The 18,441-nt window shown below is 44.9% G+C and overlaps 1 protein-coding gene across 2 annotated transcripts in view; it reads right to left on the bottom strand.

Annotated features, from left to right (window-relative positions):
• ARPC1B (actin related protein 2/3 complex subunit 1B) overlaps positions 1-17,297 on the bottom strand; it is a 151,197-nt gene extending 133,900 nt beyond the window's left edge. The window contains exon 1 of one of the 2 annotated variants that reach the window (XM_068244878.1): positions 17,149-17,285. The gene's annotated coding sequence lies outside the window, so the exon portion shown is untranslated. Of the gene's footprint in view, positions 1-17,148 lie in introns of both variants that reach the window. The other variant, XM_068244877.1, reaches the window with a different exon arrangement.
• Positions 17,298-18,441: the final 1,144 nt, after the last annotated feature.

An 18,441-nucleotide genomic window follows, 5' to 3' on the forward strand; every position in this document is an offset into this window, starting at 1 on the left:
ATTTGCGTATCCACACGCTAATGTGAATTGATGGCAGCAACCTGATCTCTGTATCCAAAAGGTTACTTTAGCTGCAGCGCTGAATGCCTTCAGGATACCCTCAGGGTCTGAGGCCGAATTGTAAACTGCAGCAAAGGGAACGGTAATTGTAGGGTGATGTCACAGTCCTCTAATTCCTATTATACCCAAAAAACGCCATGTGGCTCCATGTGACTCAATGCCCCGACCAATAGGAGGACATCACAGATTGCTTTCACCACACTCCAATGAGATATAAACGGGTCAGGCTAGGGGTTGTCCTAACCACCCAAAACTCATTCCACATTTATCAACATTATATTTCATTAAATTCCATCTGACATATGCCTTCCCATAGTGCCATGCTGTGAAGATTATTTTGTATTCTGTCACTATCCTGCTTATTGATGACAATTCTGCATAATTTTGTATCTAAGTATAAATAGGACAACATTACTCTGTACTTTATCCACTCGATCATTAGTAAATACATTGAAAAGGATTGAACTTAGTACGGACCCTTGAGGGTCCCCGCAACGGTTTCCCATTTTGAGTATGGTGCACTTACCACCACTCTTTACTTTTTGATACTTAATCAGTTCTCTATCCATGTACACACATTTTCACCTAGTCCCTGCATCCTCAGCTGTTGCGGGGAACAGTGTCAAAAGCCTTTGCAAAGTCCAAGTATACTACATCTACTACATCTGTTGCTTTCCCACTATCTAAATTGTAAGGGTTTTTTGCCTTCCTCTGGATCATCAGGGATATGTGAGGGAGCAGGCTGGTGTTGTACTTTGTTTTCTGGTTGAACTCGATCGACGTATGTCTTTTTTTCAACCCAAATAACTATGTAACTATGTAAATTAACTGTTGCTGTGGGTTATACACGTTATTAGCTGCGTTGGACTGTTTGCACATGCTCAGTAAGAACTTGGAAGCATACTTTTAATTGCCTGTATGCCCCAATGTATGCGACAATAATGGGGCATCAAGTTGCGGTGCAGCTTTTTTGGGGCGTTGCGTTGTAGAGACAAGACAAGACAAGACAAATAACATTTATATTGCGCTTTTCTCCTTGCGGACTCAAAGCGCCAGAGCAGAGCAGCAGCCACTAGGGCGCGCTCTATTGGCAGTAGCAGTGTAAGGGAGACTTGCCAAAGGTCTCCTACTGAATTAGTGCTGGCTTACTGAACAGGCAGAGCCGAGATTCGAACCCTGGTTTCCTGTGTCAGAGGCAGAGCCCTTAACCATTACACCATCAGCCAACTGTTGTAATTTGCGTTGTAACTTTAACGTTGCATCAAACCGCAAAGTCCCACTGTGAAAGAGGCCTAAAGGATAATTGATCCGAGGCAACGCTACCTAAAGTAAGCACACAGGTATTCTTGCTGGATCCACATACCTCTGTGCATTGTTCATTCCTCTTCTTGTAGCCTCAGTCACTCACTCCTTGAAAAATGTGACTTTCGACTTAAAGGGGCACTATGGCGAAAAATTGTAAAATTGAAAATACGTGCAAACCTAAACAAATAAAAAGTATGTTTTTTCCAGAGTAAAATGAGCCATAAATTACTTTTTTCCCTGTGTTGCTGTCACTTACAGTAGGTAGTAGAAATCTCACAGAAGTGACAGGTTTTGGACTAGTCTATCTCTTCATAGGGGATTATCAGCAAGGCTTTTATTCTTTATTAAGATATTCCCTAAAAAAGATTTAAATAATGATGCTGGCCAGCCTTCCTGCTCGCTACACAATTATTTGGCAGTTGGACAGAATAACTGGCATTCACTAAGTGCTTTTGAAAATAAATAAATCCCTGAGAATCCCCTATGAAGAGATGGGTTAGTCTAAAACCTGTCACTTCTGTCAGATTTCTACTACCTACTGTAAGTGACAGCAACATAGGAAAAAAGTAATTTATGGCTCATTTTACTCTGGAAAAAACGTACTTCTTATTTGTCTATGTTTGCACATATTTAAATTTTAAAATGTTTCGCCATAGTGCCCCTTTAAGTCAAATTTTCAGACAGAAGGAGGCAGGCTTGCCGAGATGTTCCCTATAATCACGCTGCCATTCCCACTTTTCCCCGCCATGTTCACTCTCCCTAAATGGAGTGCATCCTGCATTTTATTGTTACCGTATTCAAAATACATTTTCTTTTAGGAGCTTTTTACTCCGTTTCCATAGCATTTTCCATTATATGGTGAGCAGGAGAATTTCCTAAAACAAAAAGTAAATAACTTATCTTTATCAGAGTTTATCAGGCGGCTGCTCAGTTTCCAAATTTTGCTTGACAACTAACTAACTCAGAACATTATCCTTATACAAAAGAAAATTGTTCTCAAGGGTTTTTTTCCCAGCTCTGATCCAGGAACGTTTCCCTTCATTTTACTTTTCTGTAAAGGAAGGAGAATCTGTCCCTTCCAGAATTTAACTCAATTCCTGCTAAACATGCATCTTTAATTTCAGCAAATTAGTATTCATAGCAGATTTTAACTAATAAAGGATATTCTGCTGCTGGCAATATAATCTAGTGCAGGGGTCCCCAAACTTTTTTGGTCATGGGCCGAGGTCAACATACTTCAGACTGCTGCGGGGCCGGAACATACATAAAATTATGTTAAAAAGCATTACATACATATTTATTCCCCCCTCAATCTTGCCTGGAGGAAACCTCCCAGCAGCAGCCATTCAGCCATGCGGCTCCTGAAGAACGTCTTTGTGCACCAGACAGTGAAGCATACCCAGGTGACAATCTGCCATCCAGTTGGACAGCAGTGTCACCTGATGAACCTGATTGGAAGCCAGTGAATTACTGCTCGCTGGCTTCTACAGTATGTGGATGGGTGTTGCCAGCACAGCTATTGTATAAGCGGGCCACTGATATTTAAAAGTGCAGTGGGCCACATCTAAAATTTATACATGTGGTGTTTGGGGGCCAGTGAAGAAGCCTCAGGGGGCTGCATTCGGCCCGCGGGACTTAGTTTGAAGACCACTGATCTAGTGATTCTCGTTGCTTCCACCAGCACCTCAATCACATAATACCATGCATCAGATCAGCCCTCACAACGGAGTGAATAAAAAGATTAAGAAAAAAAACAACCTGAGGGACATTTAAGTGACAGGACAATATAATCTGTACAGCACTGCAGAAGATGTCGGCGCTATATAAATACTAGAAAGGAAAAAACAAACAAACAAACAAACAAAAAAACAAAACAAAGATAAGCAACAGCATGAAAACCTTTAAAGAAAAACATTTTTTGGTTACAGCTGATACAAATCCTTCAATAAATCTGCAATGTGTCTACTTCCTACTTTCATGGAAGCAGACATTAGGAATAGTTAACTTCCTGTGCTTATTTGTCATGGCAGTCAGGTGACATAGGGGAGAGATCAAATTACATCTTGTGAATAGACACAGGTGAGGGGCCATTAGACAGACTAAATTCTCTAAATACATACAGGGTGCATTTCTCTATGTTTTCATTCTGTCCTGTGCAAGATTTCAGGTCCACTCATCGGCTTTCCGCAGTGGCAGTGGGCGGGGCTCCAGGTCGAGGGGGCAGACCTGGATGAAGTTCAAGTCCTTCTTTTCCCAATTATCCTGAGCAGCTGAGGGGGACTCAGGAGGCAGAAAAAGGACTCTGACCGCAGAGGAGACCCTCCCTTCATACCAGCGGCAGCAGCGGAGGAGACCCAGATCTAGAAGAGCGGCGGTGGCAGGCTGTCATGGTTACGAATAGCAGTATCCACCAGTCATTCTGCAGCAGCAAGCAGCTCCATGAAGTCACTCAGCAGCGCCCCTTACATCCTCTCCATGGTCACACGCAAAGTCAGACGCCGAAACTATGGAGAGGAAACAGAAGGCGCTGCTGAGTGATGTCATGGAGCCACTCTCTGCTGCAGAAAGACTGGAGGATGCTGCTATTAGTAACCATGACAGTGTGCCACTGCCACTCTTCTAGATCTGGGGCTCCTCCACCGCTGCCGCTGGTATGAGGGGAGGGAGGTCGGAAATAAGGGAATGGTGCACTTTGGGCGATCACTGAGCCGCCTGCCTCTCATAAACGAGGCGCCTGTAGGCACATGCCAACTTTGTTTAATGGTAAATCTGGCCCTGGAGGAGTGATTAACCAGTAATGAGGCAAAATGGCTTCAAATTGATATTACAAACAAGACTGTTCTGACTTCCTTTATGACATTCTGCCAATTAGGTATAGTGCACACATTATCTGCTTGCAGTCAGAGGTGGCCTTTGGGGGGGGGGGGGGGGGGGGCAAGTGGGGTGATCGCCTCAGGCTCTGCACTTGAAGAGGGCCCTGCATGTCATGCCCACCATACCATGGTCATTTTGGTGGTATTGACGGAAAGGTCTACATAAGTCTAGCAGTTTGTGTACTGCGCAGTGTGTAATTTACAAATGCTCAGATCTTCCTGTTTTGTTTTATGCACCTTATATTTTGTGCCGACCTCCCTTTTATTGCTTAGGTTTTCGTCTTCAGCATGCTTTACTGTACTATGCAATTTGCATTTTTGTAATGAATTTCTGCACTGATATGAAGCTTGCCAAATTTCAGATTAAGGTACTGTGCAAGAGCCTCAGCCTGAGGTCCCCAGGGGCATTTAGGTCAGTTGAGCATGGACTGGAGCCTCCAGACTGGCTGGGAATTGGTACTAGGTTTGATGGGGAGTTAGGGATAGGTAGAAGCTGGCTGGGGAGCTAGAAATAGGTACAGGCTGCCTGGGAAGCTAGGGTGGCTGGGGATGGGTGCTATGCTGGCTGGGGAGCTGGAGATTGTTGCTAGGCTGGCTGGGGAGCAAGGGATGGGTTCTAAGCTGGCTGAAGAACTGGAAATGGGTACTCCGCTGGCGAGGGAGCTGGGGATAGGTACTAAGCTGACTGGAGAGCTGGGGATGGGTGCTAGGCTGGTTGGGGATGAGTGCTAGGCTGGCTGGGGAGTTGGGGATGGGTGCTAGGCTGCCTTGTAGAGCTCGAGATTGTTGCTAGGTTGGCTGGGGAGCAAGGGATGGGTTCTAAGCTGGCTGAAGAGCTGGGGATCGGTACTCCGCTGGCTGGGGAGCTGGGGATGGGTGCTAGGCTGGCTGGGGAGATGGGGATGGGTACTAGGCTGACTGGGAAGCTGGGGATGGGTTCTAGGCTGGCTGAGGAGCTGGGGATGGGTGCTAGGCTGCCTTGAAGAGCTGGGGATTGGTGCTAGGCTGGTTGGGAAGCAAGGAATGGGTTCTAAGTTGGCTGGGGAGCTGGGGATGGGTATAAGGCTGGTTCAGGAGTTGGGGATGGGTGCTAGGCTGGCAGGGGAGCGTGTCTGAATAGAAATACAAACTTTGGACTCCCCATTCAGCCTAGCACCAATCCCAGGTCAGCCTATAACCCATCAGTTGGTGGTTAACCACTTCCCGACCGCCTAACGCACAGAGGCGGCCGGGAAGTGGAGCCCTTAAGGACCGGCTCACCCACAGAGGCGGCGGTCCATTTAAGGGCATGGGCGGAGCGATCGCGTCATCCGTGACGCGATCCTCTGCCGGCGCCTGTCACCGCTCGCCCGCCGCAACATCCCGCCGGCTGTACGGAAGCGCCGGCGGGATGTTAACCCCGCGATCACCGCATACAAAGTGTATAATACACTTTGTAATGTTTACAAAGTGTATTATACAGGCTGCCTCCTGCCCTGGTGGTCCCAATGTCCGAGGGACCACCAGGGCAGGCTGCAGCCACCCTAGTCTGCACCAAGCACACTGATTTCTCCCCCCCCCCCTGCCCCAGATCGCCCACAGCACCCCTCAGGCCCCCCCTGCCCACCCCCCAGACCCCTGTTTGCACCCAATCACCCCCCTAATCACCCATCAATCACTCCCTGTCACTATCTGTCAACGCTATTTTTTTTTTATCTCCCCCCCTGCCCACTGCCCCCTCCCGATCACCCCCCACCCCTCAGATTCTCCCCAGACCCCCCCCCAGACCCCCCCCCCCGTGTACTGTATGCATCTATCCCCCCTGATCACCTGTCAATCACCTGTCAATCACCCGTCAATCACCCCCTGTCACTGCCACCCATCAATCAGCCCCTAACCTGCCCCTTGCGGGCAATCTGATCACCCACCCACACCAATAGATCGCCCGCAGATCCGACATCAGATCACCTCCCAAACGCAGTGTTTACATCTATTCTCTCCTCTAAACACCCACTAATTACCCATCAATCACCCATCAATCACCCCCTTTCACCACCTGTCACTGTTACCCATCAGATCAGACCCTAATCTGCCCCTTGCGGGCACCCAATTACCCGCCTACACGCTCAGATTGCCCTCAGACCCCCCCTTATCAATTCGCCAGGGCAATATTTACATCTCTCCTTCCCTGTAATAACCCACTGATCACCTGTCAATCACCTGTCAATCACCCATCAATCACCCCCTGTCACTGCCACCCATCAATCACCCCCTGTCACTGCCACCCATCAATCAGCCCCTAACCTGCCCCTTGCGGGCAATCTGATCACCCACCCACACCAATAGATCGCCCGCAGATCCGACATCAGATCACCACCCAAGCGCAGTGTTTACATCTATTGTCTCCTCTAAACACCCACTAATTACCCATCAATCACCCCCTATCACCACCTGTCACTGTTACCCATCAGATCAGACCCTAATCTGCCCCTTGCGGGCACCCAATCACCCGCCTACACGCTCAGATTGCCCTCAGACCCCCCCTTATCAATTCGCCAGTGCATTAGTTACATCTGTTCTTCCCTGTAATAACCCACTGATCACCTGTCAATCACCTGTCAATCACCCATCAATCACCCCCTGTCACTGCCACCCATCAATCACCCGCTGGCACTGCCACCCATCAATCACCCCCTGTCACTGCCACTCATCAATCAGCCCCTAACCTGCTCCTTGCGGGCAATCTGATCACCCACCCACACCAATAGTTCGCCCGCAGATCCGACGTCAGATCACCCCCCAAGGGCAGTGTTTATATCTGTTCTCTACCCTAAACACCCACTAATTACCCATCAATCACCCCCTGTCACTGCTACCTATCAGATTAGACCCCTATCTGCCCCTAGGGCACTCAATCACCCGCCCACACCCTCAGAATGCCCTCAGGCCCCAGCCCTGATCACCTCGCCAGTGCATTGCTTGCATCTATTCCCCCCTCTAATCACACCTTGAGACACCCGTCAATCACCTCCTGTCACCCCCTAGCACACCTACCCATCAGATCAGGCCCTAATTTTCCCCGTGTGGGCTCCTGATCACTCGGCCAAACCCTCAGATCCCCCTCAGACCCCCTTCCGATCACCTCCCCAGTGCATTTATTGCATCTATTTTCCCCTCTAACCACCCCCTGAGACACCCATCAATCACCTCCTGTCACCCCCCTAGCACTCCTATCCATCAGATCAGGCCCAATACAACCTGTCATCTAAAAGGCCACCCTGCATATGACCGGTTCCACAAAATTCGCCCCCTCATAGACCACCTGTCATCAAAATTTGCAGATGCTTATACCCCTGAACAGTCATTTTGAGACATTTGGTTTCCAGACTACTCACGGTTTTGGGCCCGTAAAATGCCAGGGCGGTATAGGAACCCCAGAAACGGACCCCATTTTAGAAAAAAGACAACCCAATGTATTCTGTTAGGTGTATGACGAGTTCATAGAAGATTTTATTTTTTGTCAAAAGTTAGTGGAAATTGATTTTTGTTTTTTTTCACAAAGTGTCATTTTTCACTAACTTGTGACAAAAAATAAAATCTTCTATGAACTCGCCATACACCTAACGGAATACCTTGGGGTGTCTTCTTTCTAAAATGGGGTCACTTGTGGGGTTCCTATACTGCCCTGGCATTTTAGGGGCCCTAAACCGTGAAGAGTAGTCTAGAAAACAAATGCCTCAAAATGACCTGTGATTAGGACGTTGGGCCCCTTAGCGCCCCTTAGCGCACCTAGGCTGCAAAAAAGTGTCACACATGTGGTATCGCCGTACTCAGGAGAAGTAGTATAATGTGTTTTGGGGTGTATTTTTACACATACCCATGCTGGGTGGGAGAAATCTCTCTGTAAATGGACAATTGTGTGTAAAAAAAATCAAACAATTGTCATTTACAGAGGTATTTTTCCCACCCAGCATGGGTATGTGTAAAAATACACCCCAAAACACATTATACTACATCTTCCGAGTACGGTGATACCACATGATTGGCACTTTTTTGCAGCCTAACTGCGCTAAGGGGCCCAAAGTCCAATGAGTACCTTTAGGATTTCACAGGTCATTTTTGTTTCAAGACTACTCCTCACGGTTTAGGGCCCCTAAAATGCCAGGGCAGTATAGGAACCCCACAAATGACCCCATTCTAGAAAGAAGACACCCAAACGTATTCCGTTAGGAGTATGGTGAGTTCATAGAAGATTTTATTTTTTGTCACAAGTTAGCGGAAAATGACACTTTGTGAAAAAAAACTATTAAAATCAATTTCCGCTAACTTGTGACAAAAAAATAAAAACTTCTATGAACTCACCATACTCCTAACGGAATACCTTGGGGGTGTCTTCTTTCTAAAATGGGGTCATTAGTGGGGTTCCTATACTGCCCTGGCATTTTAGGGGCCCTAAACCGTGAGGAGTAGTCTTGAAACAAAAATGACCTGTGAAATCCTAAAGGTACTCATTGGACTTTGGGCCCCCTAGCGCAGTTAGGCTGCAAAAAAGTGCCAATCATGTGGTATCGCCGTACTCGGGAGATGTAGTATAATGTGTTTTGGGGTGTATTTTTACACATACCCATGCTGGGTGGGAGAAATACCTCTGTAAATGACAATCTTTTGATTTTTTTACACACAATTGTCCATTTACAGAGTTATTTCTCCCACCCAGCATGGGTATGTGTAAAAATAAACCCCAAAACACATTGTACTACTTCTCCCGAGTACGGCGATACCACATGTGTGGCACTTTTTTGCACCCTAACTGCGCTAAGGGGCCCAAAGTCCAATGAGTACCTTTAGGATTTCACAGGTCATTTTGAGAAATTTTGTTTCAAGACTACTCCTCATGGTTTAGGGCCCCTAAAATGCCAGGACAGTATAGGAACCCCACAAATGACTCCATTTTAGAAAGAAGACACCCCAAGGTATTCTGTTAGTAGTACGGTGAGTTCATAGAAGATTTTATTTTTTGTCACAAGTTCGCGGAAATTGATTTTTATTGGTTTTTTTCACAAAGTGTCATTTTCCGCTAACTTGTGACAAAAAATAAAATCTTCTATGAACTCACCGTACTACTAACGGAATACCTTGGGGTGTCTTCTTTCTAAAATGGGGTCATTTGTGGGGTTCCTATACTGTCCTGGCATTTTAGGGGCCCTAAACCGTGAGGAGTAGTCTTGAAACGAAATTTCTCAAAATGACCTGTGAAATCCTAAAGGTACTCATTGGACTTTGGGCCCTTTAACGCAGTTAGGGTGCAAAAAAGTGCCACACATGTGGTATCGCCGTACTCAGGAGGAGTAGTACAATGTGTTTTGGGGTGTATTTTTACACATACCCATGCTGAGTGGGAGAAAGATCTCTGTAAATGGACAATTGTGTGTAAAAAAAATTAACAAATTGTCATTTACAGAGATATTTCTCCCACCCAGCATGGGTATGTTTAAAAATACACCCCAAAACACATTATACTACTTCTCCTGAGTACGGCAATACCACATGTGTGGCACTTTTTTGCAGCCTAACTGCGCTAAGGGGTCCAAAGTCCAATGAGCACCTTTAGGCTTTACAGGGGTGCTTACAATTTAGCACCCCCCAAAATGTTAGGACAGTAAACACACCCCACAAATGACCCCATTTTGGAAAGTAGACTCTTCAAGGTATTCAGAGAGGGGCATGGTGAGTCCGTGGCAGATTTCATTTTTTTTTGTCGCAAGTTAGAAGAAATGGAAACTTTTTTTTTTTTTTTTTTTGGGTCACAAAGTGTCATTTTCCGCTTACTTGTGACAAAAAATAATATCTTCTATGAACTCACTATGCCTCTCAGTGAATACTTTGGAATGTCTTCTTTCCAAAATGGGGTCATTTGGGGGGTATTTATACTATCCTGGAATTCTAGCCCCTCATGAAACATGACAGGGGGTCAGAAAAGTCATAGATGCTTGAAAATGGGAAAATTCACTTTTTGCACCATAGCTTGTAAACGCTATAACTTTTACCCAAACCAATAAATATACACTGAATGGGTTTTTTTTTTTATCAAAAACATGTTTGGCCACATTTTTCGCGCTGCGTGTATACAGAAATTTTACTTTATTTGAAAAATGTCAGCACAGAAAGTTAAAAAAATAATTTTTTTGCCAAAATTCATGTCTTTTTTGATGAATATAATAAAAAGTAAAAATCGCAGGAGCAATCAAATAGCACCAAAAGAAAGCTTTATTAGTGACAAGAAAAGGAGCCAAAATTCATTTAGGTGGTAGGTTGTATGAGCGAGCAATAAACCGTGAAAGCTGCAGTGGTCTGAATGGAAAAAAAGTGGCCGGTCCTTAAGGGGTAGAAAGCCCTAGGTCCTCAAGTGGTTAAAGGCCACTAAACCAATATAAGAATAATTAAAATACGTTATGTAATCAAACAGCGAATGGTAGTACCATTGGCCGTGTGATTACATTACATATTGTAATTATTCCTATATTGGTTGGCTTAGTGGCCTTTAACAAGTTTTTAAACAATAATAAGGAACACTGCATGAGAGGTGGACAAGCCTGTAAATGTGGTAGTACGGTAGATGGCCTACACTTGTGGCTCTAGACCCTGCAAATGACACTCACCCCAGGCCCCGCATACTCTAAGGCCGCCTCTGCTTGCAGTGCTATGCAAGTTACAGGGTTAGTGTAGGAACTCAGCAGCACAGTGGCGTAGTGGTTAGCACTATATGCACAGAGTTTGTATGTTCTTCCTGTGTTTGCGTGGGATCCCTCCAAGCACTCACAAAAACAGATAAGTTAATTGGTTTCCCCTAAATTGGCCCTAGACTACAATACCTGCAGTACACAATACACACATAGACATATGGCTATGGTAGGGATTAGAATGTGAGCCCCTCTGAGGGACAGGTAAGTGACAAGACAATATACTCTGTACTGCGCTGTGAAAGATGTTGGCGCTATATAAATCTCACTAATATTATAAATGCGAAAGTTTGGATGTTTGTTACTCAAGCACGCAACAATTAGAGCTGTCCCGAATGGTTCGACCGCAAACTTATATGTGCGAACACCAGTGGTTCACGTTTGCGTCGAAATGCGAACTTTATGGCGAGTTCGACCCGCCCCTATCCTACATCATTGGGCTAAACTTTTACCCTCTACATCACAGTCAGCAGACACATGACAGCCAATGAGGCTGCACTCCCTCCTGGAGCCCCCCCCCCTTATATTAGCCAGCTGCGTCAGCCATCATCTCACTCGGTGTTGCTGCAGTAGTGAGGGAAGGGAGAGGAACCTGCTGCAGAGATAGGGAAGGCTTAGTTAGGCTCTTGTAGCTTGCTCCTAGCTGATATTTGTTGTTAAAAAGCACCACAAAAGGAGCTCTTTTCAGAGATAATGTTCTTGTGAAGTGTTTTTTTTTCTGTGTGCCACTGACACTGCATTATACAGCCCTGTGTGTCACATCTGGCCCTTGCTAATTGCTGTACTGTGCCAGACCCAGCACATTCAGTGCCTACATTTTCACTGCACCTGTTTGTGACAGCTGCACATTTGTAATACCAGTCCGACTGTGCATACCTGTTCATGTTCACTGCACCTGCATGACAGCACACAGTGTTATATACCAGTCACTGCATAACTGTTCACTTCACCTGTGTGTGTGACAGCTGCACATTTGTAATACCTGTCACTGCATGCATGTTCACTGCACCTGCGTGACAGCACGCAGTTTTATATACCAGTCACTGCACAACTGTTCACTGCACCTGTGTGTGTGACAGCTGCACATTTGTAATAAAGTCACTGCATACTTGTTCACTGCACCTGCGTGACAGCACACAGTTTTATATACCAGTCACTGCATACCTGTTCACTGCACCTGTGTGACTGCACATTGTTATACCAGCAGTCACTGAATACCTTTCACTGCATCTGTCACTGCACATTGTATTATACTTGGGAGTCAGTGCATACCTTTCATTTGAATGGATGGCAGACTTGCCCTCCATAACAGATTCTTGTTAAAGGCACACAGCGTTGGGTCAAGGGTGCATCTGACTACAGATGCCTGGTCTGCAAAGCACGGTCAGGGCAGCTACATTACTTATACAGCACATTGAGTCCTTCCTTGGATGTGTGGTGGTAGCCGTTTCTCAGGCTCCCACTCTGGACCGGAATCGAACCCTGATTCCCTGGCCATTACCCGTGGTCACCATGGTGCAGAAAGTACCAAAGAGAGTTGACCACACAGTTGAATGAATGGCAGACTTTCCCTCCTTAACAGATTCCCATTAAAGGATTTCAAGTGTACTCATCATTATACAGGGCCTTGAAAGAGTCCTGTATTGTTATTTTTCATCACTACCTCCCCGAGTCGGGACTTGTGTGCCGTGCCTGCTGCCTTCCTTGGATGTGTGGTGGTAGCCATTTCTCAGGCTCCCACTGCAGACCGGAATCGAACCCCGATTCCCCAGCCGTATCCTTTCTTTAACAATGGTAGAGAAAGAACCATCGACAGTCTGAGCAGCGATGAACCCCCGGACTACTGGGTGCGCAGGTTTGACCTGTGGCCAGAGCTGTCACAATTTGCCATCCAACTTCTGGCCTGCCCTGCCTCAAGCGTCCTAGAAAGGACCTTCAGCGCAGCTGGAGGCATTGTCAGTGAGAAGAGAAGTCGCCTAGGTCAAAAAAAGTGTTGAGTACCTCACCTTTATTAAAATGAATGAGGCATGGATCCCGGAGGGCTACTGCCTGCCCGAAGACTAAGTCAGTCCCCACACACACAGCATCTCTGCCTGCACGCCAAGTGACTGCCTGCCCCAAGACTAAGTCAGTCCCCACACAGCATCTCTGCCTGCAGGCCGCTTGACTGCCTTCTCCGCCACCACCAACAGGGTCCAGGACTGTGGATTCCTGAACAAAAAGAATAATCATTTTTCTGGTGCGTGTACATGCCTGCCTAATTTTTCTGGCTGCACTGCAGCTGCAACAACAAAAGGCATGTACATGTGCCAATTCCCTTTCGCGATCGTTACCTTGCTGCGGTAAAGTCTGTCAGTGTGAAGCAGTGCACTAATTACACTACCTGATTATGTATACACATACAAGATGTTTTAAAGCACTTTAGGCCACCAATTTAGCAATGCAATGGGATTTCTGCCCTTAAACCCTGCTGTGCATCAAATCCGGATTTTTCCCCGGGACTTTTGGTGTGTATCCAACTCCGCCATGCCCCCCTACAGGTGTTAGACCCCTTGAAACATCTTTTCCATCACTTTAGTGGCCAGTATTAGTGTTTGTAGTTTTGAAAGTTCGCCTGCCTATTGAAGTCTATGGCGGTTTTGAAACGTTCGCCGGTTCGCAAACTTTTTCCACATGTTCGCGTTCGAGGTTCGCGAACCAAAATCAGAGGTTCGAGACAACTCTAGCAACAATGGCTGAACGAATTTGAATGACATTTGGCACACACATAGCACATTGCCTGGCATAACATATAGGATACTTTTTATCCCCATAACCAAAAAGTGGGCGGAGACAAATACAAATTTCACTGGGAAAATGTAAACTGCAGCCCTTCTTACACTGTTAATGGTAGGATTCTCAAACTTTGCACAGTTGGTCACTGGTTGACTTGAATTAATATTTAGGAAAAGTGGGTGGAGCCTACGAAAAACAATCAAAATTCACCTATTGATTTTCAAGGGGAATATTTAATTACTGCCATTCTTGCACTGTTAATGGCACAAGCCTCAAACCTGATATACTTAGTCATTGGGTGACTGGGGTTCAAATACATACCTGGGCAATGCTGGGCCATCAGCTAGTACAAAATAATAATAATAACTCGCTAGTGAGAGGAATCAGGATAAGACCGATGAGCACAAACAAATTTCTGCAGCCTTTTGTGCACTTTCCATCTTAAATTATGCTAGCAGCATTTTTTGCTGTTTGTGAAAACTGTGTATTAGTTTGAGTGTGGAAAGGGTTAATATGTATGTATGTGAGTGATGTTATCCAGCTTCCTCATAATAGAGTCTTTCAAAACCACAGCCTGTCGTTTGTGTACTGAAACATTGGACTGGGTTTCTTAGACTCCTTGGCTACTGTTATCCAACTCCCTAACTTTTCTCAAGCCAACCCTCTTTGTAACTGCATGCTCAGTCAGCAGGCATCTTCTCCCAGCGTTGCTTTATGCTTTCATAGATATCTAACATGAGCTTCAGAAGGGCAGCACGTTCACACACATTCAGCACAGAATGTGAACGTGCTGCCCTTCTGAAGCTCATGTTAGATATCTATGGAAGCATAATGCAACGCAGAGGGAAGATGCCTGCTGACTGAGCATGCAGACTTATTCACTCCAGGCATTTTCTCATGCATACAATTGACAAACTGTTTACTAAACAATATAAAGTAGAGACCGAGAGCCCAATATAGTGTATGTTATGGACAATGAATGATAAAATGAATCGTAAGTATTATACTTACAAACCTGGGTTGCCCCTAGGCAACCCCTGTATAGGCAGGTGGAGAGATTAGGCCTGACCCCACTCAGGGCTAAGATGTCGCTCTCTGTAGAAAGAAGAAAGGAGGGTTTGTCACCCTTCCACCAAGGGTGGTCGACTTGATGTATGGAAGTACAGAGGCGCCAATAGGATAAAATTCGATAAAAGGCTTAAAAATGTTCAGGTGGCGGTGGTGGACCAGCCACACTAAAACAGAAAAAATGCTGTTGATTGAAGAAACAACAGTTTATTCACATACTCCGAAACAAAAAATGCAACGCTTTTCACGGGCAACATCCCGCCTCATCAGGCAATAAATAACCAGAGTATCACACAGCTTAGAGTCCAATGATAGCTTGGCACCTCTGTTTACTAAACAAAATATTCAACTTTGATGCCATTCTTCTTTTGTTACAACATTAACATTAAAAATAGCACGGCGTTCTCAAACAGTTTGAAGGTTCTGCTCTTTTAAATTCCTGTTTTTTTAAAAAACACATCACTTCTACTTGAATTCACCAAGCTGGTGAATGAGCCAGCTACTGAAAGCATACCTGGGCTGAAAGATAAATACAACTGATTACATACCTCAGTAGAGGGAAGCCACTGGATAGTCCAGAGGCTTACCCTATCTGCCCCCTCTGTTCCTGTGCTGGGGCCCTTTTCACCTATTCAACAATACTGTAGAATATGTTGAACACTCCCCTCTGTGAATGAGCGTTCTGTGCAGCTTTCAGCACAACGCTGCTTGTGTACAGAGACAACAGCCATCCTATTTTGCAAACCCTACTGGCACCTGCGCAGTGTGGGTGCGCCCGCACAGAGATAGGGTGCATGACCGCAAAAAAGAGGGTCCTGGTCAGCAGCAGTTGGGTCAATGAGGATGGGGAAAGCCTCTGTAGCATCCAGAGTCTTCTCTCTACTTTGGTGAGTATCTAGGTATAGATCTGCATTAAAGGAAACTTGCAGTGAGAGGAATTTGGAGATTGCCATCCTTGGGGCTCGTTCACACACAATTTGGTGAAATTTCAAACGTGCTATATGTAGCATTTTTGGAGCGATTTAGCTGGAATGAATGTGCAAAAAGCCATTGTTAACAGAATAGCACAAGAAGTACCGTTTGCAGTTTGCAACAAGCCATGTGGGGGACACAGCAAACATGTGGAAGAAGGTGCTCTGGTCAGATGAGACCAAAATGGAACTTTTGGTCCAAAATACAAAACGCTATGTGTGGTGGAAAACTAACACTGCACATCACTCTAAACACACCATCCCCACTGTCAAATACGGTGGTGGCAGCATCATGCTCTGGGAGTGCTTCTCTTCAGCAGGGACAGGGAAGCAGGTCAGAGTTGATGGGAAGATGGATGGAGCCAAATACAGGGCAATCTTGGAAGACAACCTCTTGGAGTATGCAAAAGACTTGAGACTGGGGCGGAGGTTCACCTTCCAGCAGGACAATGACCCTAAACATAAAGCCAGGGCAACAATGGTATGGTTTAAAACAAAACATATCCATGTGTTAGAATGGCCCAGTCAAAGTCCAGATCTAAATCCAATCGAGAATCTGTGGCAAGATCTGAAAACTGCTGTTCACAAATGCTGTCCATCTAATCTGACTGAGCTGGAGCTGTTTTGCAAAGAAGAATGGACAAGGATTTCAGTCTCTAGATGTGCAAAGCTGGTAGAGACATACCCTAAAAGACTGGCAGCTGTAATTGCAGCAAAAGGTGGTTCTACAAAGTATTGACTCAGGGGGTTGAATAATTACGCACACCCCACTTTGCAGTTTGTTTTTTTTATGTTTGGAATCATGTGTGATCTTCATTCCACTTCTCACGTGTACACCACTTTGTATTGGTCTTTCACATGGAATTCCAATAAAATTGATTCATGTTTGTGGCAGTAATATGACAAAATGTGGAAAACTTCAAGGGGGCCGAATACTTTTGCAAACCACTGTAAATCAATATTAATACTGTTAGGTACAAATATTAATGAAACTGAGTTTTTAAAAAATAATGTACTCAGGAACTGCAAGTATTTTCCAAGATGGCCATCTACTGATCATTTTTATGTCTAAAAATAATATGATTGTACAGAATATATGTAAATGTGCAATGATTTGAATCACATAGTCCTTACTTATAGCTGTAATAAGATGCAATATTTAATACGGTTATGTCACATGTACTGCAGTGGAGCAACAGTGCACTATCATTACCTTAACATGAATGTCAGATTTTCTGAACAAGTCAATGCACTAATGTCCCTCATATTTCTTAGTTGTTGAAATCTAAACCAGGCTGATAGCTTACTGTTCAGCAAATGTTCACTATTTTCAACATTGTGGAAGAAATGTACATTATTGCATATAAATACACTTACCTGGCTGCTTTGTGTTGTTGCTTCACTGAGAATTTAGAGAGAAGTTTCTTATAAAGGATTAACAGTCTGCAAGCATTTTCGTAACTTCTCTTTTCCTCTGTGAGTAATGCAGCCACTTCCTTGTGTGGGCGGATGTGCTTAAAGCAAGAAAAAAAAGTCACTACAAATAAGCCAACATTTTACTCCCTCCTCCTGCCTCACTTCTTCCTCTGTTAAGAAAAAATCAAACAGTAACACAGTGTTCAATTCAAAATCTATCAGAAAGACTGTTGTGCCTCAAAAAAAACTTCACAGATCACTATTTTCATATGCATTGGCCACAGAACAAAATAGCATAGCCCCAGTTACATTTGAGAAAATATGTAAGCTTTTTATATATAAATATATAAGCTGTTTATAAAAAGTTACAGCTTATGGGGACGACGTCTTCATGCTTTCAGCTGGCACGCACATGTGACACACACATACTGAACGCTTTATCGTCAAATTTTACCAGAAAATTAGCTTAGAGAAAGGCTTTTTTTCAGTAGTATATGATTGAAAATTACCACTGCTAGGACTGATTGTGACATGACTGTGGATCAAGCAATATCAGTATATACACCACACTATTTTGGATTCTGATGAGCTGTGTAGCAGACCAGTGGTGTATCAACAAGCACATGGGGGCAGGCGGGTCTCTTGCCCCAGGCGCAGTTTGTTGAATTCTTAAAAAGGCGGAAAAATTTGGATGGGGAATGGCAGTTTAGGCGCCAAAACCTGATCTTTAGGTGCCAAAACTGGATGGGGAATGGCAGTTTAGGCGCCAAAACCTGACCTTGCCCCAGGCGCAACTTGGTCTAGATCAGTCCCTGATGGAAACCAGCAAGTTTTCAACAGTTGATTAAAGGAAGTGCAGGGTCAAACTGACAAACACATACACTGGTATTAACAGCAGTGGGATGGCCACACACACACACACACACACACGCGCGCACACGCACACACACACAAGCACACACACACAAGCACACACACACACACAAGCACACACACAAGCACACATACACACACACACACACACAAACACACACACAAACGTATTGGCTGCCAATCAACCAGAGGATTAACTTCAAACTCTAAACCCTAACCTACAACAACCTGGCCAAGTTGTACTCCTTACTAGATATCCTAAAAACACACTGTCTCTAGGTATACATACTGTATACTACCCTCTGACATTGCTCAGACTATAATTAGTTATTATTTTCGTGTTTAATCCTTATTATTTTTATTGTATTGATTTGTTTCAAT

The sequence above is a fragment of the Hyperolius riggenbachi genome, chromosome 7 (assembly GCF_040937935.1).
Source record: "Hyperolius riggenbachi isolate aHypRig1 chromosome 7, aHypRig1.pri, whole genome shotgun sequence".
Taxonomy (NCBI): Eukaryota; Metazoa; Chordata; class Amphibia; order Anura; family Hyperoliidae; genus Hyperolius; species Hyperolius riggenbachi.